The following is a 25,054-nucleotide window of genomic DNA, read 5'->3' as shown; positions in this document are numbered from 1 at the left end:
GTGTTTGTGATTTCCCTCTGTCTCTATCAAGCACTTGTGATGGTATTTAGGGTCCACTCAGGTAATGAAGGACAATCTCTTGATCTCAAAGATACTTAATTACTTCTGCAAAGTCCTCTTTCCAAATGAAGGAACATGTACAGATTCCTGGGATTAGGACATGGACATCTCTCTGGGCATTAGCAGCCTACCACACCATTTTACAACATGTTAAGTGTAGGGCTAGATCACAGACTGGAAGCCTTTTCTGCATGTCTGCTCTATCACCATCCTCCCTCCTGTCTCCATACTTTCTTCTCTTTCCATATAACCCTGGGGAAGAAAATAAAGGTCCCAACACTACACACATATAAGCAAAAAATCCACAGTTTGTTTAGCATGACCATTATTGACTGTGGGGCTGACCATGAGTTACAATTTTTTCTCTGCTTAAAGATGTTTATATCCATTTTACTGGACAGTTTTACCTGTCCAAAATATCACCCTCTTCTTTCTGAGAAGTGCTCATGTAGTTTGCGGGGTGTCAAATCATTCAATTCATGATCCCTTACCCCCTCCCCCTGAAATAATGAAAGGTACAAAGAGGACCATGTGATGTATGCTGGTCACAGTTCTTCTTTGGGAGTTTGAAAGCTGAAGCTGAGAGAAAAACTTTCTTCTCTCTTTGGTTAGCCAATTAGCTAAGTAATGTGACCATAGAGCAGCTGGTGGGTATGTTCTCTGCTGAGTGGAGATGCCTGAAAGACAAAGAGAGATGAGAAATTGAAAGAGTAGAAGACAAAGGAAGAGACAGAGAGAGACAGGGGGACAGAGTGAAGAAGAAGGACATGAATGGTGTGTTTATTGCATCTTTAGGGCTGCTTCCTAACAATAAATGGAATAATCTATGTAAAGTGTTTGCACAGGTCCCAGAATATGTCACTCAAAATTAGTTTACTATACTATGACATAATGTAAAATTATATATTTGTATATTTTGGGTTGTATATGGTTATAATAGCAAAACCATTATAATTAATATCATTGTTTACCTTGTTCTTGATACAGACGTATTATTACACAATTTATATGCAATGCTACTCAAGATAAAATCAGAAACATAAGAATTTGACCTTGGAAAGAATTATAACATTTGGCAAATTGGACTATCCCTGTGATGATTTATTGCCTCTTGGTTTTTATTTTTTTCCTCTTTTGATCATAAATGAGAAGAAGAGACGCAGTTACCTTTTGGTGAACAAGGAAATATGAGAGAGGGAAATACCGAAACATTAACAGCTTAGAAAGGAGCGATAGAGCTAGAATCACAAGAGGGATTTGTCTGGGGATACTTGATTGCTTTCCAAAGAGGTGAGGTAGAGATGGTGAGCAGAATACCACTGGTGGATTAGCAAGGTGAGTGGCGTAACTGACAGTGAAGAGCAGCATAAGTTCAGAAAGACAAAGCCCACAGTGTACTGCATGCTAGAAGAGTCTTAACCAAGGAAGGTTAATGGAAATCCAAGCAGAAAGAGCCTGAACATGTAGACTGTGGCTTGTTCCCCTTGTGCTTCTCTGTATTGACTGATTGTGTATAAGCCTCACCACCATCATTCTGCTCCTTTCTTTTCTGTTAGCATTTGTCACTGGAACAAAAGTAAGTCTTTATTCATTGACCTCAGATTTAAGGATACCACAGACTTTGAAACACTGACCTTTCATCTCTTGTGAGGCTTTTTTAAGTCCCTCTTTTCTTCTTCCTATATTTAAGTTAGTCCTTGTGACAATAACGTTGTATGTTGTTGTTGTTCTTTAAAAAAAAAAAAGAATAAAATCACACATAAAATGTTTCTGGTGTCTTCTACCCTTTTCCACACAGCAATCTTGTATATTCTTAAAATAACTCTTCATGATCAATTTTTGTGAGTGTTGAAAGCCTCCTTAAGCATAAAGCCCAGAGGTCACTTGTTAGTTTATAAAAAAACAATAAGGAATAGAGCAGAACTGACAACATAAGATTCTACTTTAAAATAGCAGTTTTTAAATCATCAAAGATTCCGGCATATGGGTCCTTTGTTGATTCTTTAAAATGATAGTAAGTAGGATAAGTGCGGAGTCAAGAAGTATTTTTTATTTTACCTAATTTCATTGTTCATTACTGTTGTTTGGAGGTTTGCATATTGGAATTTTCTCAGAACTGTTAAAGCTTATTGTGACATTAATGGTTTCTTCATTGTATTTTCAAATACTCTCAAGGAAGTAGTCTACAGAAAATGCCTTTCAGGCTCCCAGTCCATCCCATTTATTGGAAAGCAACATCACTCAAAATCACAAAAGAGAAAATCAAAGGTAATTTCCACAAGGGGACAAAGATAAAGGGGGAGTGGATGGCAGATTCAAAATACATATTCCTTTTGCTCTCAAAATGACATCATTTATGAAATCTAAGTCCTTTGTTTTTTTTCTCCATCTATGGTTAAGTTATGAACTTGATACCGATCAGGGTTCTTGGCCTTCCCCAATCAATAGAAATTGACTAGAGGCCAGACAAGAAATTCAGACAAGTCTTTATTGGGGCCCCTGCTGCATCAGGGGGAGTGACAACAAACAATAAGTTCCCCTGCTTTCTTGCTCCCTGAGGGGGCGAGCTTGTCCCTTATATGGGGTGAAGGTAGGGGTGTGTTCAGGGGTCGGCCCGGAGGGGTAGCTTAGATGGTTTTCCCACCCCTTAGGTAGTGTTGTGTGCAGAGGGCATGTGCTGTACCCTGCTTTTGCTCTCAACCCCCTGCTTTTGCTCCAGGCTCTTCAAAAGTGGCAGTTGGGTTTTTTGGTCTCTTTGTATCTTTTGTCTAGAATTTGTCCCAACTGCACAGGGACACAGTTATTTTTAGTCCCATACAGTTTCTTTGTATTTTGTTGCTCGAGGAGAGGTGTGTCCAGGTGCAAGCACTGCAGCAAAGGGTGCCAGGTCCCAGACTGTCTCATTCCCCCATGAGAGGCTCTACACCCATATTCTTAAGGAGTAAGGGGCTGAAGGTCTCTTCTTCTGACACTTCTTCCTGCTGGACAAGGGCCATAGACCCTAGCCTGCCCCAGAGGTGTAGAAGTACCTTGCTGACTGTCCCAAGGACCTGTAGGTACCTGGGCCACTCTCCGCTGGAATGGGCTGAATTCCTTGAGTCATCACGAGCCTTACTTCAAACTGTTGGAGCCTAGAACACACAAACTCAATAAAAAGGTTAAAAACAATGGCTAGAAAGGAGAAGAACAGCAACAGCCATTAAAGGGACTTCCCTGGCAGTCCTGTGGTTAGGATTCCTTGCTTCCACTGCAGGGAGCCCGGGTTCTATACTTGATTGGGGAACTAAGATCCCACAAGCTGTGCCGCACAGCCAAAAAAAAAAAAAAGACTAACAACAATAGCCATTAAAGGGCCTAGAAAGGGAAGGAACCAGGTTAACTTTGCGAGGGCTTCCTTAACTGTTGACAAGACAGGGGAAGCGATGTTACTCCTGCCAAGAAGCCATTCTGCTTGGGTATATATTTTTGTTCATCTCAGTGTTAAAGTTTAATATGTTTCTCTATTTTCAGAATGAAAGGTCTGGACCTATTGGTCCCAGGTCTCCTTCTTGGACCAAAAAGTCTTATCACAAGTTTACAACAGTAGGGAAGACAATGCAGTATTAGAAAAAAATATGGCATAAATCAGTATGACTGAAAAGAAAAGGGTAAAAAGAAAATGAAAACATCCTGTCAGAAAGTTTTTAAACCTTGTGGGTTCCAAGAGAACAAACTAGAGAACCATTTTCAATTTCCCTGCCCATATTGATTAGCGAGGATTGGTGATTAATTGTCTGCTGAAGTCAAGTGGCTTGTTGTTGAATTTTGTCAATGTTGGTTTCTACATGGTATGTGCATCAGGGCTACTTTCTTTGCCTCTCCATCTGCCCTGTTGTTCTCTTGGGTAATTTGAGAATTTTCCTTTTGGTGCCCATGGCAGTGAATGACTGCTACTAGTTCTGGTTTTTGAGCTGCTTCTATGAGATGTAAAATCTCAGCCCCATATTTTAAAGGGGAATTTTTGCATTTTAAGGTCCTCTTTCTTTCCAGACAGCTCCATGGGCATGTAAAACAAGGAAGGCATATTTTGAGTCTATATATATATTTATAATTTTCCTTTCCCTAATGTTAAGGCTCAAGTTAGGGCTGTTAGCTCAACCCTCTAGGCTGAAGTGTTGGGTGGCAAAGGTTTTGCTTCCATAACACTATGAACACTCACAATAGCACACCCTGCCCTCCTGACTCCATCTTTAACAAAACTACTGCCATCTCTTCCTCAGTGTTTTCTATGGCCTGGTCTGTTTGATCAGGCCTGCAGGCATAAACCAGGTCAAGGGTTTCAAGACAGGAATGTGTTAGTTCTGGGCTTTCTGTGGGCATTACTATAGCTGGGTTGAGGGTGTGGCAAGTTTTGAGGGTTACCTCTGGACAGTCAAGGAGTAAAGCCTAGTACTTAGTAAGGCAGCCTCCAGTTAACCAGTGGTGGCCTTTAATCTCCAAATCCCTTGTACTTGATGAGGGGTCTGGACTTCAGCAGCTATTTAAAGGTAAGCTTGTTAGCTTCTTCCACTAATAAAGCAGTGGCAGCTACTGCCCAGAGGCAACCAGGTCAACCTCAGGCCACGGAATCTAGTTGTTTGGGAAAATAGACTATAGGCTGAGGAACTTCTCCTAGCTTTTGTACAAGGACCCCCAGAACTGTTCCCTGTTCTTCAGCTATGTACAACACAAATGGCTTTTTTTTTTAATTGGGGAGACCCAGAGCAGGAGCTCTGGTGAGGGCCTGTTTGATATTATTAAAAGCCTTTTCTTGTTTTCCAGTCCAAAGTAATTGTTCTGTATTTGGGCCTTTAGTGGCTTTGTATAGAAGCTTAGCCATTAGTCTGAATCCTGGAATCCAAATTCTGCAAAATCCTGCCATGCCTAAGAAAGTACAAAGTTTTCTTTTGTCTTTGGGGGGCTTAAGCCTAATATAGCTTGTTTTCTATCTGGCGATAACTGTCTACTTCCAGGGTTTATAATATATCCCAGATATATAACTTGTTTTGAGATTTGTGCTTTTTTTTTTTTTTTTTTCTGGGAGACCCTGTAGCCCTGGGCCCCAAGGAAATTAAGGACTTCAATGGTATTCTGATCTGAGGCCTCCATGGTGGGACTACATATTAATATGTCTACCTATTGTAGAATGGCCCTTCTTTTAGGTGTATTTCCCTTAGCTATTTTCCTAGGGCCTGGACGAACAAGTGTGGGCTGTCTTAAAACACCTGGGGGCAATACCATCCAGGTATATTGTTGCATTTGGCCATAGCAGGGGTTAGTCCACTCGAAGGCAAACAGATACTGTGATGAGTGATGAACTGGGATGCAAAAGAAGGCATCCTGAGGTGAAGCACAGTAAAACATTTGGCATCTCCAGGAATCTGGACTAATATATTATAAGGACTGACCACAAGCGTATGTATAGGGACCACTGCATCATTTACTGATTTAAGGTCTTGTACCATTCGATATTTCCCATTTGGCTTAATAACCGGCAGAATAGGGGTTATTGCATGGAGACTGACAGGGCACTAAGAAGCCATGTTTTACGAATTTATCTATGAGAGGTTGCAAACTTTTTTCCTTCCAACCTTATGGGGTACTGTCTCTTGTTAGGATAAGTGACTTCTGGCTTAAGGCTAATTTTTACAGGTTAGGCATTTATAGCCTTCCCAGGGATTCCTTTGTCCCAAACTGCCGGGTTTACTGTGTGTAGAATATGGTTGGGAATAGACCATTGTTCTTCCAGCTGATTTGTCTTGGTCAGAGTCAAGAAAAGGGACTTCTTGGGGCCTCCTAATTGTAATGTGGTTCCAAGGGAGCCCAGAAGGTCTCTCCCCAGTAGTGGGATAGGACACTCAGGCACAACCAAAAAGCCATGTGGGATCAAACGCTGTGCAAATTGGCAAGTGAGAGGCACAGTGAGGAAATGGCTGCGAGGCTTTCTGTTGACACCAGTCACAGTACAGCTTATGGAGAAAAGAGGCCCAGCATGAGAGACCAGGAAAGAGTAAGTGGCTCCCATATCAATTAAAAAAATGGTTTTCTTACCTGCCACGTCAAGGACCATGCAGGGCTCCTTGATGAAGATAGACATCTCATGGGGGGGAGCCACCAGAATACCCTAGCCACCTCAGTCATCCAACATGGCCATCTCGGAATCGGGAGCCCCCCTTCCCCTTTAGGACGGAGGGCATTCCCACTTCCAATGAGCAGTTTGTTTGCAGACTGGGCATGGGCCAGAGGGCTCTTTTTGGCACATTTGGGCCCAGTGGCCAGTTGACTTACATTTTTTTTTTTTTTTTAATGAGCAATAAAACCTTTTTATTTATTGAATTACTTCTATCTGGGTTTTTTTTTTTAACATCTTTATTGAAGTATAATTGCTTTACAATGGTGTGTTAGTTTCTGCTTTATAACAAAGTGAATCAGTTATACATATACATATGTTCCCATATCTCTTCCCTCTTGCATCTCCCTCCCTCCCACCCTCCCAATCCCACCCCTCTAGGTGGTCACAAAGCACCGAGCTGATCTCCCTGTGCTATGCGGCTGCTTCCCACTAGCTTTCTATTTTATATTTGGTAGTGTATATATGTCCATGACACTCTCTCACCCTATCACATCTCACCCCTCCCCCTCCCCATATCCTCAAGTCCATTCTTTAGTAGGTGTGTGTCTTTATTCCGATCTTGCCACTAGGTGCTTCATGATTTTTTTTTTTCCTTAGATTCCATATATATGTGTTAGCATACTGTATTTGTTTTTCTCTTTCTGACTTACCTCACTCTGTATGACAGACTCTAACTCCATCCACCTCACTACAAATACCTCCATTTCATTTCTTTTTATGGCTGAGTAATATCCCATTGTATATATGTGCCACATCTTCTTTATCCATTCATCCGATGATGGACACTTAGGTTGCTTCCATGTCCTGGCTATTGTAAATAGAGCTGCAATGAACATTTTGGTACATGACTCTTTTTGAATTATGGTTTTCTCAGGGTATATGCCCAGTAGTGGGATTGCTGGGTCGTATGGTAATTCTATTTTTAGTTTTTTAAGGAACTTCCATACTGTTCTCCATAGTGGCTGTATCAATTTACATTCCCACCAACAGTGCAAGAGGGTTCCCTTTTCTCCACACCCTCTCCAGCATTTATTGTTTCTAGATTTTTTGATGATGGCCATTCTGACCGGTGTGAGATGATACCTCATTGTAGTTTTGATTTGCATTTGTCTAATGATTAATGATGTTGAGCATTCTTTCATGTGTCTGTTGGCCATCTGTATATCTTCTTTGGAGAAATGTCTATTTAGGTCTTCTGCCCATTTTTGGATTGGGTTGTTTGATTTTTTGTTATTGAGCTGCATGAGCTGCTTGTAAATCTTGGAGATTAATCCTTTGTCAGTTGCTTCATTTGCAAATATTTTCTCCCATTCTGAGGGTTGTCTTTTGGTCTTGTTTATGGTTTCCTTTGCTGTGCAAAAGCTTTTAAGTTTCATTAGGTCCCATTTGTTTATTTGTGTTTTTATTTCCATTTCTCTAGGAGCTGGGTCAAAAAGGATCTTGCTGTGATTTATGTCATAGAGTGTTCTGCCTATGTTTTCCTATAAGAGTTTGATAGTGTCTGACCTTACATTTAGGTCTTTAATCCATTTTGAGTTTATTTTTGTGTATGGTGTTAGGGAGTGTTCTAATTTCATACTTTTACATGTAGCTGTCCAATTTTCCCAGCACCATTTATTGAAGAGGCTGTCTTTTCTCCACTGTATATGCTTGCCTCCTTTATCAAAGATAAGGTGACCATATGTGCATGGGTTTATCTCTGGGCTTTCTATCCTGTTCCATTGATCTATATTTCTGTTTTTGTGCCAGTACCAAACTGTCTTGATTACTCTAGCTTTGTAATATAGTCTGAAGTCAGGGAGCCTGATTCCTCCAGCCCCATTTTTCGTTCTCAAGATTGCTGTGGCTATTCAGGGTCTTTTGTGTCTCCATACAAATTGTGAAATTTTTTGTTCTAGTTCTGTGAAAAATGCCAGTGGTAGTTTGATAGGGATTGCATTGAATCTGTAGATTGCTTTGGGTAGTAGAGTCGTTTTCACAATGTTGATTCTTCCAATCCAAGAACATGGTATATCTCTCCATCTATCTGTATCATCGTTAATTTCTTTCATCAGTGTCCTGTAATTTTCTGCATACAGGTCTTTTGTCTCCTTAGGTAGATTTATTACTAGATATTTTATTCTTTTTGTTGCAATGGTAAACGGGAGTGTTTTCTTAATTTCACTTTCAGATTTTTCATCATTAGTATGTAGGAATTCAAGAGATTTCTGTGCATTAATTTTGTATCCTGCTACTTTACCAAATTCATTGATTAGCTCTAGGAGTTTTCTGGTGGCAGTTTTAGGATTCTCTATGTATAGTATCATGTCATCTGCAAACAGTGACAGCTTTACTTCTTCTTTTCCGATTTGGATTCCTTTTATTTCTTTTTCTTCTCTGATTGCTGTGGTTAACACTTCCAAAACTATGTTGAATAATAGTGGTGAGAGTGGGCAACCTTGTCTTGTTCCTGATCTTAGTGGAAATGGTTTCAGTTTTTCACCATTGAGGACAATGTTGGCTGTGGGTTTGTCATATATGGCCTTTATTCTGTTGAGGAAAGTTCCCTCTATGCCTACTTTCTGCAGGGCTTTTATCATAAATGGGTGTTGAATTTTGTCAAAAGCTTTCTCTGCATCTGTTGAGATGATCATATGGTTTTTCTCCTTCAATTTGTTAATATGATGTATCACGTTGATTGATTTGCGTATATTGAAGAATCCTTGCATTCCTGGAATAAACCCCACTTGATAATGTTGTATAATCCTTTTAATGTGCTGTTGGATTCTGTTTGCTAGTATTTTGTTGAGGATTTTTGCATCTATGTTCATCAGTGATATTGGCCTGTAGTTTTCTTTCTTTGTGACATCTTTGTCTGGTTTTGGTATCAGGGTGATGGTGGCCTTGTAGAATGAGTTGGGGAGTGTTCCTCCCTCTGCAATATTTTGGAAGAGTTTGAGAAGGATAGGTGTTAGCGCTTCTCTAAATGTTTGATAGAATTCGCCTGTGAAGCCATCTGGTCCTGGGCTTTTGTTTGTTGGAAGATTTTTAATCACAGTTTCAATTTCAGTCCTTGTGATTGGTCTGTTCATATTTTCTATTTCTTCCTGGTTCAGTCTCGGCAGGTTGTGCATTTCTAAGAATCTGTCCATTTCTTCCAGGTTGTCCATTTTATTGGCATAGAGTTGCTTGTGGTAATCTCTCATGATCGTTTGTATTTCTGCAGTGTCATTGGTTACTTCTCCTCTTTCATTTCTAATTCTATGGATTTGAGTCTTCTCCCTTTTTCTCTTGATGAGTCTGGCTAATGGTTTATCAATTTTGTTTATCTTCTCAAATAACCAGCTTTTAGTTTCATGGATTTTTGCTATTGTTTCCTTCATTTCTTTTTCATTTATTTCTGATCTAATCTTTATGATTTCTTTCCTTCTGCTAGCTTTGGGGTTTTTTTGTTCTTCTTTCTCTAATTGTTTCAGGTGCAAGGTTAGGTTGTTTATTCGAGATGTTTCCTGTTTCTTGAGGTAGGCTTGTATTGCTATAAACTTCCCTCTTAGCACTGCTTTTGCTGCATCCCATAGGTTTTGAGTCATCGTGTCTCCATTGTCATTTGTTTCTAGGTATTTTTTGATTTCCCCTTGTATTTCTTCAGTCATCTCTTCGTTATTAAGTAGTGTATTGTGTAGCCTCCATGTGTTTGTATTTTTTACAGATCTTTTCCTGTAATTGATATCTAGTCTCATAGCGTTGTGGTCGGAAAAGATACTTGATATGATTTCAATTTTCTTAAATTTACCAAAGCTTGATTTGTGACCCAAGATATGATCTATCCTGGAGAATATTCCATGAACACTTGAGAAAAATGTGTATTCTGTTGTTTTTGGGTGGAATGTCCTATAAATATCAATTAAGTCCATCTTGTTTAATGTATAATTTAAAGCTTGTGTTTCCTTATTTATTTTCATTTTGGATGATCTGTCCATTGGGGAAAGTGGGGTGTTAAAGTCCCCCACTGTGATTGTGTTGCTGTCGATTTCCCCTTTTATGGCTGTTAGTATTTGCCTTATGTATTGAGGTGCTCCTATGTTGGATGCATAAATATTTACAATTGTTATACCTTCCTCTTGGATCGACCCCTTGATCATTATATAGTGTCCTTCTTTGTCTCTTGTAATAGTCTTTATTTTAAAGTCTATTTTGTCTGATATGAGAATTGCTACTCCAGCTTTCTTTTGATTTCCATTTGCATGGAATATCTTTTTCCATCCCCTCACTTTCAGTCTGTATGTGTCTCTAGGTCTGAAGTGGGTCTCTTGTAGACAGCATATATATGGGTCTTGTTTTTGTATCCATTCAGCCAGTCTGTGTCTTTTGGTGGATGCATTTAATCCATTTACATTTAAGGTAATTATCGATATGTATGTTCCTATTCCCATTTTCTTAAATATTTTGTGTTTGTTATTGTAGGTGTTTTCCTTCTCTTGTGTTTCTTGCCTAGAGAAGTTCCTTTAGCATTTGTTGTAAAGCTGGTTTGGTGGTGCTGAACTCCCTCAGCTTTTTCTTGTCTGTAAAAGTTTTAATTTCTCCATCAAATCTGAATGAGATCCTTGCTGGGTAGAGTATCCTTGGTTGTAGGTTTTTCTCCTTCATGACTTTAAGTATATCCTGCCACTCCCTTCTGGCTTGCAGAGTTTCTGCTGAAAGATCAGCTGTTAACCTTATGGGGATTCCCTTGTGTGTTATTTGTTGTTTTTCCCTTGCTGCTTTTAATATGTTTTCTTTATATTTAATTTTTGATAGTTTGATTAATATGTGTCTTGGCGTGTTTCTCCTTGGATTTATCCTGTATGGGACTCTCTGTGCTTCCAGGACTTGATTAACTATTTCCTTTCCCATATTAGGGAAGTTTTCAACTATAATCTCTTCAAATATTTTCTCAGTCCCTTTCTTTTTCTCTTCTTTCTCTGGGACCCCTATAATTCGAATGTGGTGCGTTTAATGTTGTCCCACATGTCTCTGAGACTGTCCTCAGTTCTTTTCATTCTTTTTTCTTTATCCTGCTCTGCAGTAGTTATTTCCACCATTTTATCTTTCAGGTCACTTATCCGTTCTTCTGCATCAGTTATTCTGCTATTGATCCCATCTAGAGTATTTTTAATTTCATTTATTGTGTTTTTCATCGTTGCTTGGTTCCTCTTTAGTTCTTCTACGTCCTTGTTAAATGTTTCTTGCATTTTGTCTATTTTATTTCCAAGATTTTGGATCATCCTTACTATCATTATTCTGAATTCTTTTTCAGGTAGGCTACCTATTTCCTCTTCATTTGTTAGGTCTGGTGTGTTTTGACCCTGCTCCTTCATCTGCTGTGTGTTTTTCTGTCATCTCATTTTGCTTATCTTACTGTGTTTGGGGTCTCCTTTTCACTGGCTGCAGGTTCATAGTTCCCATTATTTTTGGTATCTGTCCCCAGTGGCTAAGGTTGGTTCAGTGGGTTGTGTAGGCTTCCTGGTGGAGGGGACTAGTGCCTGTGTTCTGGGCTGGATGAGGCTGGATCTTGTCTTTCTGGTGGGCACGTCCACGTCTGGTGGTGTATTTTGGGGTGTCTGTGGCCTTATTATGATTTTAGGCAGCCTCTCTGCTAATGGATGGGGCTGTGTTCCTGTCTTGCTAGTTGTTTGGCATAGGGTGTCCAGCACTGTAGCTTGCTGGTCGTTGAGTGAAGCTGGGTCTTGATGTTGAGATGGAGATCTCTGAGAGATTTTCACCGTTTGGTATTACTTGGGGCTGGGAGGTCTCTTGTGGACCAGTGTCCTGAAGTTTGCTCTCCCACTTCAGAGGCACAGCCCTGATGCCTGGCTGGAGCACCAGGAGCCTTTCATCCACATGGCTCAGAATAAAAGGGAGAAAAATATAGAACGAAAGAAAGAAAGAAAGAGGATAAAATAAAATAAAATAAAGCTATTATAATAAAAAATAAGAAAAAAATTATTAAGAGTAACTGTATTCAGAAAAAATTTTTTTTTAATTTTAAAAAATAGATTTAATTTTTTAAAATAAAAGATATGAAAAAACGTATTAAATTTTTTTTTAATTTTTAAAAAATAGAAAAAATTATTAAGAAAACATTTATTAGGAAAAAAAATGTTTTAAGTAAAAAAAAAAAAAAAAAACGGACAAACCTAACCTTAGGACTAATGGTGAAAGCAAAGCTATACAGACAAAATCTCACCCAGAAGCATACACATATACACTCACAAAAAAAGGAAAAGGGGAAAAATTAATATATCCTGCTCCCAAAGTCCACCTGTTGAATTTGGGGTGATTCGTTGTCTATTCAGGTATTCAACAGATGCAGGCACATCAAATTGTTTGTGGAGCTTTAATCTGCTGCTTCTGAGGCTGCTGCGAAAGATTTCCCTTTCTCTTCTTTGTTCGTACAGCTCCCGGGGTTCAGCTTTGGATTTGGACCCGCCTCTGCATGTAGGTTGCCTGAGGGCATCTCTTCCCTGCCCAGACAGGACGGGGTTAAAGGAGCAGCTGCTTCGGGGGCTCTGGCTCACTCAGGCCTGAGGGAGGGAGGGGCACGGATGCTGGACGAGCCTGCGGCGGCAGAGGCTGGCGTGACGTTACAGCAGCCTGAGGCGCGCTGTGCGTTCTCCCGGGGAAGTTGTCCCTGGATCACGGGACACCGGCAGTAGCGAGCTGCACCGGCTCCCGGGAGGGGCGGTGTGGAGAGTGACCTGTGCTCGCACACAGGCTTCTTGGTGGCGGTAGCAGCAGCCTTAGCGTCTCATGCCCGTCTCTGTGGTCCACACTGATAACCGTGGCTCGCGCCCACCTCTGGGGTCCGCGTTGATAGCCGCGGCTCGCGCCCGTCTCTGGAGTTCCTTTAGGCGGCGCTCTGAATCCCCTCGCCCCGCGCGCCGTGAAACAAAGAGGCAAGAAAAAGTCTCTTGCCTCTTCGGCAGCTGCAGACTTTTTCCCAGACTCCCTCCCGGCTAGCACCGAATCCCGAGCCTCAGCTCCCAGCCCCCGCCTGCCCCGGCGGCTGAGCAGACAAGCCTCTCGGCCTGGTGAGTGCTGGTCAGCACCGATCCTCTGTGCGGGAATCTCTCTGCTTTGCCCTCTGCACCCCTGTGGCTGCGCTCTCCTCCATGGCTCTGAAGCTTCCCCCCTCCGCCACCCGCAGTCTCCGCCCGCGAAGGGGCTTCCTAGTGTGTGGAAACCTTTCCTGCTTCACAGCTCCCTCCCATTGGTGCAGGTCCTGTCCCTATTCTTTTGTCTCTGTTATTTCTTTTTTCTTTTGCCCTACCCAAGTACGTGGGGATTTTCTTGCCTTTTGGGAGGTCTGACGTCTTCTGCCAGTGTTCAGTGGGTGTTCTGTAGGAGCAGTTCCACGTGTAGATGTATTTCTACTGTATCTCTGGGAAGGAAGGTGATCTCTGTGTCTTACTCTTCCGCCATCTTGCTGACACTCCTCCAGTTGACTTACATTTGAAGCATCCCCCCTTGCTGGCTTTACCTCCAGGCAGATGGTTAAACTTCCTTGGCCCCCTTGGGTTATCCTGAGGTTTCAAGGCATGGCTGACATCTATGGCCATGAGTTTAGCTTGGGCCCTGGCCTGCTTGTTTTCATGTCAGGTTCTCTCTTTCTCCTCAGCTAGATCTCGATTATTAAATACCCCAAAGGCCACCTCTAGAAGTTGGGGCATTGGGGTTTGTGAGCCTAATTGTAACTTTTGGAGTTTCCACCTAATATCAGGGGTAGACTGGCTGATAAAATGTTTTCCCAGTAGGGATTGACCCTGGGGAGTGGATGGTTCAATGTTAGTACATTTTCAAAAAGCCTGCACAAGCCATCCCTGAAAGAGGGCTGGATTTTCTTTTTCTTCTTGGGTCACTCCTTTACCCTTTGGCTTTTTGATACACTTTCTCATCCCTTCTAATACACATTGGATCATGTGCTTCCTACCTTCTGTTCCATCCCAGGAATTATAATTACAACAAGGTTGCTGATTTGGGACTGCATCTCCACCCTTAACAAAATGTTGAGATTGGCAAGCTGGCTACCATGCCCCTGGGCTGCTGCCCCAAATCTGTTTTTCCTCAGGGTTACAGCAAGTAGACAGGACTATTTGGACATCCTTCCAAGTTAAATCAAAGGCCTGAGTTAAGGCCTGAAACCCTTCAGCAAACATACTACAGTCTTCAGAAAATTGGCCCAGTCTCTTTTGCTTTGGGCTAAATCAGTTAAAGAGAAGGGCGCATGTACTCTAATTGTCCCTTCACCATTTGCCACTTCCCTAAGAGGGCCTATTTTCCCTGATCCTGGGTGATAGGAAGTTCCACTATGAGTTACCCTGGAGATACCTGTGTCTCCCTCCTAGGGTAATGGAGGGTATAATGGGACATAGGGAGGTGGAGTTTGGGATTGGTCAGAGGGATCTGAAGAAGTAGGTGGCTCTGGAGAATCAGGTTTCTCTGGAGAAGCAGGGGAAACTTGATTTGCCCCCTCCCTGAAAATTGGGGAAGATTAGAAGGAGATCATCTAAAATGTTCGGAGTGTTTTCTGATTACCCTGGCTTTTGATTACAGGAGCCTCATAGAGTGGGGTTTTGGTAAAGGACTGTGAAGGCTTGGACATAGGGAACCTCAGTCAATTTTCCCATCTTGTGAGAGTAAAGATCCAATTTCAAGATGGTATTGTAATTTAGAGACCCATTTTCAGGCCATTTTTCTCTATCCCCCAACTTATATAAAGGCCAGGCAGTGTTAGAGTAGAGTTAAAATTTTTCCCTTTTCAGCCCTTCTATTTTTTAAAATTTCCAATTTTTAAGAATATATTCCAGAGGCGTTTCTTCTGGCTTAGAAGAGGATCCTCCTATGTTGAGTAACCTGCAACCAAGAGCACTCCTAGAAATGAAGTCTGTCATCCCAGAGACATTTACTAGGAGGCCTTTGTCAGAAGGGGATTAGAGTGTCCTCTGAATTCTCATCTTACCTAATGGGATTTTGAGGGCCCTCTATTCTCCCATCGCCTAACCAGACATCTCTGGTTGACCCAGTCCCTCACACAAGGGGGCCCAGATAGGGGATGTTTGAACCAGTGCCAGTGCATTGACAGGACTCTCTTTGACGGAGATCTGGTGTCCATAAAGCTTATGTCCTATAACAATTTTTCCTATGTTGGGGTGTATTCCTTGAGATTGAGCATCTGTGAAGCCTAGGATGTGGGCTGCTTGGAAGTGGCCAGCCCAATAGGTAGTCTGTAATGAGGTATGGGCTGCCAAGGCCTAGAGTGAAGGGGGTCCTAGAGGTGCAAAAAGGAACTCCTGGAGGAATTGGAGTTGGGCACAATGGAAAATGCCACAGGGGCCAGGACCTGAGGGCCTAGAGGTAGGAGTATTCCCACAGGGGATTTTTTTGTGCATAGAGTAAGGTGAGAGGCTAGACAGCAGAAGAACCCAAAACCCTATCTCCTATTTGTTTGGTGGCTGTGATAAAAATTGGGGAGAGCCTCGTGATTCCATCTGACACAAGGAACAGTGAGTTTGGACAATGTTCCCCATGTAATTTAACATACAAAATGAACTCAATTAGTTTAGGATTCTCTTTGGGATTCTCCAAGGGCCCTTTGAAGCACCCCAAAGTTAGTTGGGGGGGTCAAAAGAACTTTAATTAGAATTTGATATTTGGGATGTCTGTCAAAAATTTCAAAAAGCTTTACAAACACCTGGTCAGATAGAATCATAGGTGGCTGTGAAACAATTATTCCTAGACTAAGGTGAAAAAAAAAGATTTCAAAAATAAATACATATCACTTAAAGGCACAGAAACTCATACAATCTGTTATCAAAAACAGCATTCCAGGAAAACTTTGTTCTCTTTTAAGAGAAAGAAACCAAATCCAGTCCTGTATCAGCCTACTCATAATAAAATCCATTTACCTAATTAAATTTAATCCAACCTTAGAAAGTCCTGACCACATACAAAATTCTTTTCTCAATGTTCCTCTTCCACAAACCTTCTGCAACTTTCTGTAGCCAGAAAGTTCCTTATTCATTCCATTCAGAAATAACCAGCTTTGGAACAAACTCACCCTTTTTCCATTAACAAAATATATTTCCATTCCTCATACATTTCTTTCTGAAAACACACATCCTACTTTCCTTAAGCAACCATGAACTGTCATTTACATTAGCATTCTATAAATTGGTAGAGAACATCTCAAGGTGACACCAAACAGCTTTAGTTTCTCTCTCACAAGAAGACAAAAGTAGGTAAATTTAGACCTGTTTAGCAATTAATGTTCCCAATATTTTATCTTATTTGAAATGGCCTGGATATTCAATGAATTCCTATCATTTAACTTAATTTAGTTTTAAGTTACCAAAATTTGGAGAGACTATTTAAATGGACATTTCCAAAACATAATTATTCCTATAGAGTTTACCAAAATTCTCTTATCTCAGTAACATTTACTTAAAAGTTTAATCATATCAGGTTATTTTCCATATTAACAGATTTTATAACTGAAACAATATGCACTTATTGACTTTCAGTAACCATATGTACAATAAAAGTATTATACTTAATGTTGATGACTCTAAAGACAGGTTTGCATTAATTAAACTCACAAGCTTAAGCTATCTCTAATACCAGAGATTAATTAGATATTGCATATTTCCCAGATCACATTAACCCAAAATGTATTCTGGTGAGCCTCCTTTATATTTCTGAGAATGTGTATAAGCACTCCATCTCCTTAAGCCAATTAAATACAGATCATTTACAAGTTAATTTTTCCATAAAGACAGACAGAACCAGACACTTCATAGTTTCCCACTTGAATTTAAAATGGCCCCGTTTTTTCCTTAGTCTGGGAGACTACAGATGAATCAGGTAGTTCCTGAGAGCCCAGGCAGAATAGTTACACTGCAAAGGCAGAAGAGACAGATGCAAGACCCTAGAGCTCAGGCAGAAAGAAAATGCAAGCTCCTTTCTTTTATTTTTTGTTCTTTAAAATCCCACCAAGTAAGCCAAGCCTGGAATCTCAGGGAAAGTGCGCTGCATTTGTATTTCAAGGTTTAAATGCTCCACCATGCCCACAATTTTGGCAGAAACTTCAGGTATAAGGATCCAGGGAGGGAGAAGGGGGGGAGGGACATAAAAGACTGAAAAAGAGAAAGAGACAGAAGGAAAATACAGGTGAGAATACTGGGATGATAGGACATCCAGCCAGTTCATGATATGAGGTTTAACCCTCTATCACTCTCATAAATCTCCTGTCAGGGAGAGGCTGCTGGACCAGGGTCTGCACGGTGTGAGGCACGCCTCTCCCACCTCTGTCACCTATCAAGGGGAGCCATTGCCGGCCAGAGGGAGCATGGTCTCACAAGCTGAGAGGAGTGAGGCTTTAGCTGCCAATGTCCAGTCTCTCAGAAGGAGAGGACAGAGGTAAGAGAGGACAGAAAGAGGAGAAGTGGAGAGATTTCAGGAGAGGGAAAAGACAAGGGGGAGGGGAAAGTGTTGTCTGAATGAGGGTACTGAGGTCCCCAGGGAGCAGGAAGGCAGACTTACCAAGTCCCGTGACACTGAAACAAGAGGTTCAGGTGGTCACTTGTCACCCATGGGGAAGCTGTATTTGGTGGTCCTGGAGGTACCCAGATCCTCTCCCAAGAACGGACAACTGCCCCACATTGGGTGCCATAAATCTGATACCAAACAGGGTTGTTGGCCTTCCCCAATCAATAGAAATTGGTTAGAAGTCAGACAAGAAATTCAGACAAGGCTTTATTGGGGGCCCTCCTGCAGAAGGGGGAAGCAAGAACAAACAACAGGTTCCCTTGCTTGTTCACTTGCTGGGCGGGGCAGTGAGCTTGTTCTTTATACGGGGTGAGGGTAGGGGTGTGTCCAGGGGTTGAGCTGGAGGGATTGCTTAGGTGGTTTGCCCACCCCTTAGGTGGTGTTGTGTGCAGGGGGCATGTGCAGTACCCTGCTTTTTCTCCCAACACCCTTTTTTTTCTCCTGGCTCTTCAGAAGTGGCAGTTGAGTATTTTTAGTCTTTTTGTATCTTTTTGTCCATAATTTGCCCCAACTGCACATGCATGCAGTTACTTTTAGTCCCATACAGTTTCTTTGTATTTTGTTGCTTGAGGAGAGGTTTGTCCAGGTGCAAACAAAGGGTCCCAGGTCCCAGCCTGTCTCAAACTGAAAAAAAAGACATGTAAAAAATCTGAGTATTTCATATATGTTTATTCACGAGTGCTTCAGCATCCATGTAGCCAACAGCCACATGTGGCTACTTAAATTTAAATTTAAATCAATTAAATTAAATTAAAAATTCAGTTCCTCAGTTACCGTAACCACATTTAAGTGCTCAAAAGCCACGTCTGACCAGTGACAGCACAGAACATGGAAACTTCCATCATCACAGAAAGATCTATCGGACTGCACGGCCCTAGTAAGTATGAAGCCTCCACGTAGGAAATACAATAGGAGCTATAACATTATAAGCCAACACAATATTAAATTTGGAAAGAAATGAATCACCACAGAGAAAATGAATAGTTAATAGAATAATATGGCAATTTGAATGATCTTTTGATGGAAATTTGGGGTTTTATATGGCAAACTGATATTTTTGTCCTCAATAGCTTACATTTGGTAGTTTTAATAATAGAACATGTAAAATTTTTTAATGCCGAATGCTGTACACCAACACATTTATAACATTTTTAGACTAAAGTTTTCAAATAAGTCTCATGTAAACTTAAACTATAGCTTGTGTGGTTGCAGTAGAGATGAAGGACCCCTCCCTGCTCATACGGCCTGCCTCCAGGGCTGCTGGTTTCGGAGGAAGCCCTGAGTCACCAGCCCCACGGGAGAGCCTGAGCTATGTGAAAACAAACAAACAAATAAAGCAGGCCCTGACTAGAGTAGGAGAGAATAATTTCAAAAGAAGAATATTAAAAATCAGAACTAAACCTAATTTAGCAATGAGACCCCCTTCCTATTCAAACAATGTTAACGCCATTATTAATGACATAGTTAACTGGAATACTTACATTTTCTCCATGAAACTAAGCACTACTGAAATAAAACATTCCAGAAAAATAAAATTAGTAATGCTGTCATGACTCAGTGCAGTACCAAGTTTTAAAAGACAACTCATGTTTTTCACTTGTAAGTCAAAAGGTTAAAGGTGAATAAAGGGCATTGTCATATCTTAGTATTTTCTAATCATAGAAATTGCAAAGAGATCAGAAATGCCTTCCTCTCAGGACAATAAAGGATTTTTTTTTATATATGGTACCATATAACAGGGAAAAAAAACATTGTAAGAATGAAGATTACTCAACTGGTTTATATGAAATTATTATTTCATTTTGATATGCATTTGCCTGATGCATAATTTATTAGAAAATGATAATTATGTAAAACAAAATGCCAAAATTGTTTTATTCATGAATGTAAATGATGGATTCTTAAACTGACTTCTAACTGAAAAATGTCACTAAAGATACTTTGGGAAAGAAATATTGAAAAATATTAAATAGATACATCATGCCATCATAGTCTTGCGCAAACTATAAAATCCCTGTTTCAGCAACAAAAATAATATTACCAAGAAGTGTGGCAGGAGTCATTATGGGAAGTTGAATTATTGGATTCTTTTTTATTTTGTTTTGTTTTGTTTTGTTTTGTTTTTCTAATTTATCCCTGCCATGCACAGGTTGAATGAGATACCTATGATGATGTTAACAACTTTTCATGCTTTGGTTTCTTGTAGCCTAAAATAGCAATATAAAACATATATCTGCAACCTCATAGCAGATGAAGCTATAATAGAATACATTCCCTATTTATTAGAGACTTATTTATTGTTTTCCATATAAAACTTTCAGAAAATTAAGTATTGCCACATTGTAAAGCTAGACTATTAGGTGTAGTGTTTCCCCATTCGCTGTGTGGATACATTCAGGCTTAGGAGGGTTTTGAACAGATAATGATTTCCCACAGAGAGTGAGCAAGCTGCATCAGTAACAAAAGCTGTGGTGGGGGGGGGCGGTTATCCATTGCCACACTGTTCCACACAAGCCAGCAATCCATAATAGGAAGCTATTCTTTTAGTGGAAAAAAGAGATGGGAGATACTATTAAAATCATTCTATTTTATAAGAAACTCATCCATATATCAAGCAGAGAATGTATGATAAAAATGTAGGGTGATATTCACATAAAAATAAAACCTTTAAGAAAAGAAACATGGGAAAGTATAAAAATCCATGATCAATCAGATACGTGTCATAAACACTGATCATTTACATCCTAAGAGAATATTGACTATTAAAATATTGGCATTTCATGTATAGTTTTTATTTTAATATTTCATGATATGTTTTTTAATTTGAATTATTACCATGAAGTGCTTTTGTAGTAACAAGAAATATATATGAAGTGGACATGCTATGCATTTTATGGTTTAACTCATCCAGAAAGGAACATATGCTTATAAGAATTAACCACACTTCATAAAGAAAGTTAAATGTCAAGTTCTCATATGACCTGTTAATTATATTCAATAACATTAAAGGGCAGCATTTGCAAATTGCTTCTGTGCCTAGAATTTTAGAGTTTGGTGACAAATTTATGATCTTGACCCTCATAATTAAATTACTTAATTCTGGAATATTTTATGGTTCTTGATTGCATGTTCGGCTTTATTTTCTTTTTCTCTCAATTATATTAGAAAATTTCACATTATTTTCATTTATTTTCTTTTAATACCCACTGAATTCTCAATTTTATTAGAAAATTCCACATTATTTTCGTTTATTTTCTTTTAATACCCGCTGACCTTTTACAGAAATAAAGCCCAAAATGAAAATAAGGACCAAATTCTAAACTTGTCACCAAGGCCTATTAAATTGAAAAGTCTTTGAAGAAACTGTGGGCACAAAGCAGAGTCAGGATGACATTTCATATTATTTAAATTTCAAAAAAGATTTTCTTCTGAAAGCCACAATAACTTATTAGCATCACAAGATATTTTTGCTTCTCTTTAGTTGACAAAAACATGTCAGTTTTATAGTTTCTAGTGTTAGCATTAGGTTAACTATAGTTCAAATACATATTTTTTGTGCTTACAAAAATGACAATTTTATATGATCCAACTTAACTTTTAATATAGGTAAATCCCGTACAATAGCAGTTAGCCAAACTCTCAGTAATATAATATTTTGGAAACGTGCATTTTCCAAAATATATGGTAAGAAATGTTCTGAACTATTTTGTGTGATGATTCTCTTAGTTACATGAAATCTTCAAAAACTTTATAAATGCATATTGATTAGAAAAACTCTGTATCTAGAGGAAATTTAATACATATTCTGTTTATTTTTCCATTTTTGGAAGAATTTTTGATTGGTATCTCTGGGGTGGTAATGTATACCCAGGAACAGCCAGAGCTTCTTACAGGTTAATGTTCAAAACATACACTGGCATGGGGATTTTACAACAGGCCTTTAGAGAAATAACATCTTTTTATAAATTCAAGATTGATTTTCTTTTTAAGTGGGATCTTCTTGAAGAAAACAGGATTATATTTATTACAGCTTGTGCCTTCATTTCCTAGTGAGATAAAGGCCAATTAAACATGGGAAGGGGGGCTCTCGTAACACTGGCTTCATGTAGAGCATGGTGTAGCCTAAATTTCTCTTCTCAGTAGACACCCTGAACAGTGGTTGTAATTTCAACTGTCATCTTTATGTTGATCACTTCCAGAGCTATATCTCTAGCCCAGACTGCCTACGCTTCAAACTTCTCTATCCAATTGCCTAAAACCATCTCTCCATGACATCAAGGTTATCTGTTGCTATCCTAACTGCCTGCCAGGGGAACACTTAATCCTCTTTGGAAGAAAATATTATAAGGCAAAACCCTTCACAAATTTCCATAGACAATATCAAGAATTCAGTAAATAAAATTATAAGGCATGAGGAAACCAAGAGGAAAAATAAAGACACAAGTGATTCAGATATTGGTGTTATCATCCAGGGGTTTTATAGTAACTATGATTAACCTAGTCAAGAAAGTAGAGGGGAAAAATTTAGCCTAGTCCCAAAAGACTTGGAATTTTTTAAGAGTCAAATGAATGTAACAAAATGCAGATAGATCTATGTATTGTCATTCCACTGATTGAAATCTTTCCATGGCTTTCTTACCTATAGGATAAAAATAAAATCCTTACTGTGTCATAGGAAGCACTTCAGACCTGATTCCTACCTACTTCTTAAGCCCAACTGCCTACCATTTCTTAGGCATTTGTGTTTTAGTTAGATCCAACTGTTAGTGGTTCACCAAACAGTGTTTCCTTTCATGTTGCCATGCATTCACACTTGGAAATTGGAATGCTCTGACACTACCCACTTGTCCCTCTAGAAAATATATTTATCCACAAATAACCATATCAAATAAGGCCTTCCCTGAGAATTTCCACCTAAAATCCTGACAGATTTATGCATTCCTTCCAATGTGATCTCATAGCCCCTATTATATAATCTATTGAAGCACTTTCCACTTCTATTTCAATTTTTTTTATATACCTGTTGATCTCCTCTAGTAAGCCGAGAGCAGTGGTGTGCTAGAGCTGACTTGTGCTGGCTCACAAGATCCTTTGTAAAATTTCCAGGAATTTCATGAATTAGTTGTTAAACACAGCCATTATTAAAAATTAAATTTTATAAACTTAAAATTAAAAAAATTATATTAAAGAAAAAGGGTTAATATTTAAAAACTCATTATTATCTAATTGTTTCATTACACTCTATGCTTAAGGTTATGTCTGTTGCTCTGTATGGCAGAAATAATATATGGTGTGCTACTGTTTACCTCTTCCCAAATTTGTTTTTAAGGATATCATGTTGCTATCTTGAAATCAGCCATAGAAAGAATATTTACACCACAGATATTGGCAAATGCTAAAAGCCAGGACTTGATTTTTTGTTATAGTGATTATGTAGACAAGAAAACAATGGAGAAAATGTTAATAAAGCAGATTTAACTTAAAAGTCTGTTATGTCTGTAGCCTTTATGTTGTGACCAGAACACAAAATTGAGGAAATATTCTTCTAGTGTGTAAAAACCATTGTCCAATTCAGAACAAAGTTGCTCACAAAAATGGCAAATGAGTAAAGTTCTGATATGTGTATTTGAGGTTTCCTTTTCATTTTGCTTGTCAACATAAATGAAAATTTCAAGTGACATTAATGTCAGATTTATACGTGTTCATCAATACAGGGCTGTCTTTGATGAATCAAAGAGTAATCAACTATTTATCTTATCTGTGCTGTGATTTATAGTGGTGTTATTGTAACAACAGAATTATAAAAATTGATAGTGAATTTTTCAAGAAACAGCAAGTCACACTGAAGTTATATGTGTACAGAAGTTACAATAAATTCTATATTTTATCTTTAAATTGAGTGCTATAAATTTTATTTTTAATGTAAATGAAATATAAATTTTATTTAAATATAAAATAAATGCATTTGTTTTTATTTGTAAATACTGTGCTTTATGTCACTAAAATTTATAACATTATACACACACACACACATACATACACGTGCATACAATTTTTTCAAACATCACTGGTTGAGAATGTCTAAAAGACAGGAATTATGTCTTATTCTTCTTTTGTCTCTATTGCTAGGAATAATAGGTAATTCAGTGGTTAATATTTATAAAGTCTGATGAATTACTATTATTTTAAGCTTATTGTTGAGCCAATATTATTTACTTTTGAAAACCCAAAATTTGTGCAGAAATTATAGTTCAGGAAGGGATGTTTAGATCAAAATGACCTCCTTAAATTAAAAAAATTAGTAGGCATATTTGCGCCTAGAAATACATTTTCCAAAGTAGCTTTGAAAAGGGCTGGATTTGTAAAACATGTGTTTATAGTAATATGCATGTATCCTGTATGTTGCTGTGCCCAGTACTCAGATGTATAAAGTGATCTAAAATTCACAGGACAGTGCAGAGAACTTGTCCTCTTCTTTCATTATTTCTCACGCCTTCATGTCAGGTCTGCATTTTATATTTTACCTTATGTAAATTGCACAGGACCTGGTGAAGATCTAGAAAATAACCAAGATTGTGTTTCCTAAAGAATCCAATGAGGATCTGCTTTTATTTGGCTCAAATATAGAAAACTAAAGAATTTATAACTTCACAAATATGAAGAAATTCTAGGTAAAAGGGATATTCTTCATGTCCCCAAAAGAAATGAATCTTATCTCCTTGAGCATTTTCTTTTTTGTGAGAGATGCCAAATCATCTGTCTTCAGCTAGAAGGAAATAGAGTTAAAACTTTTAGTTGTAGAGGGAGGTTTTTCCTTTACTGGGACATCAGATGTACCCTTTATTCTTTAGGAAATTCTACTTTGAGACTGTGATAGGATAAGTAACTTCTAAAAGAGTCTTAATTTATTAGTACAAATGTGTTAATAGGCTGGGTAATTTCTTCAAAAGAAACAATGGAGCAAAAGTGGGAAAAATTTTTAGAATTTTTGATCTTTTGTGTTTTGAGATTTTAGTTGAATACCCTTATTTAATTTGAATCTCTTGCAGATACTGACTGGTCATTTTGGAAGCATATCTATTTTAGTGATTTACCTTAGAACATCACCAGCATGATCTATATTTTTACCTGTCCTAAGAAAACTGCATAAATATTTACATCAACTGGTAGTAAACAATAATAGATTAAGTATAAGTATCCACATTTACTTTCTCTTTTACAAAAGTACAAGTATTTATGGACAACTTCACTATATGCTTCAGGAAATTATGGGTTGTCAGG

General features: G+C 38.9%; 1 protein-coding gene across 1 annotated transcript in view; it reads left to right on the top strand.

Moving 5' to 3' along the window:
- KHDRBS2 (KH RNA binding domain containing, signal transduction associated 2) overlaps positions 1–25,054 on the top strand; it is a 699,319-nt gene that overhangs the window by 595,299 nt on the left and 78,966 nt on the right. The gene's annotated exons all lie outside the window — the stretch shown is intronic.

Source organism: Balaenoptera borealis, assembly GCF_965194805.1.
Source record: "Balaenoptera borealis genome assembly, chromosome: 12".
Classification (NCBI taxonomy): domain Eukaryota; kingdom Metazoa; phylum Chordata; class Mammalia; order Artiodactyla; family Balaenopteridae; genus Balaenoptera; species Balaenoptera borealis.
Note: the sequence above shows the minus strand (reverse complement) of the source record. Positions and strands in the feature narration are given on the sequence as shown.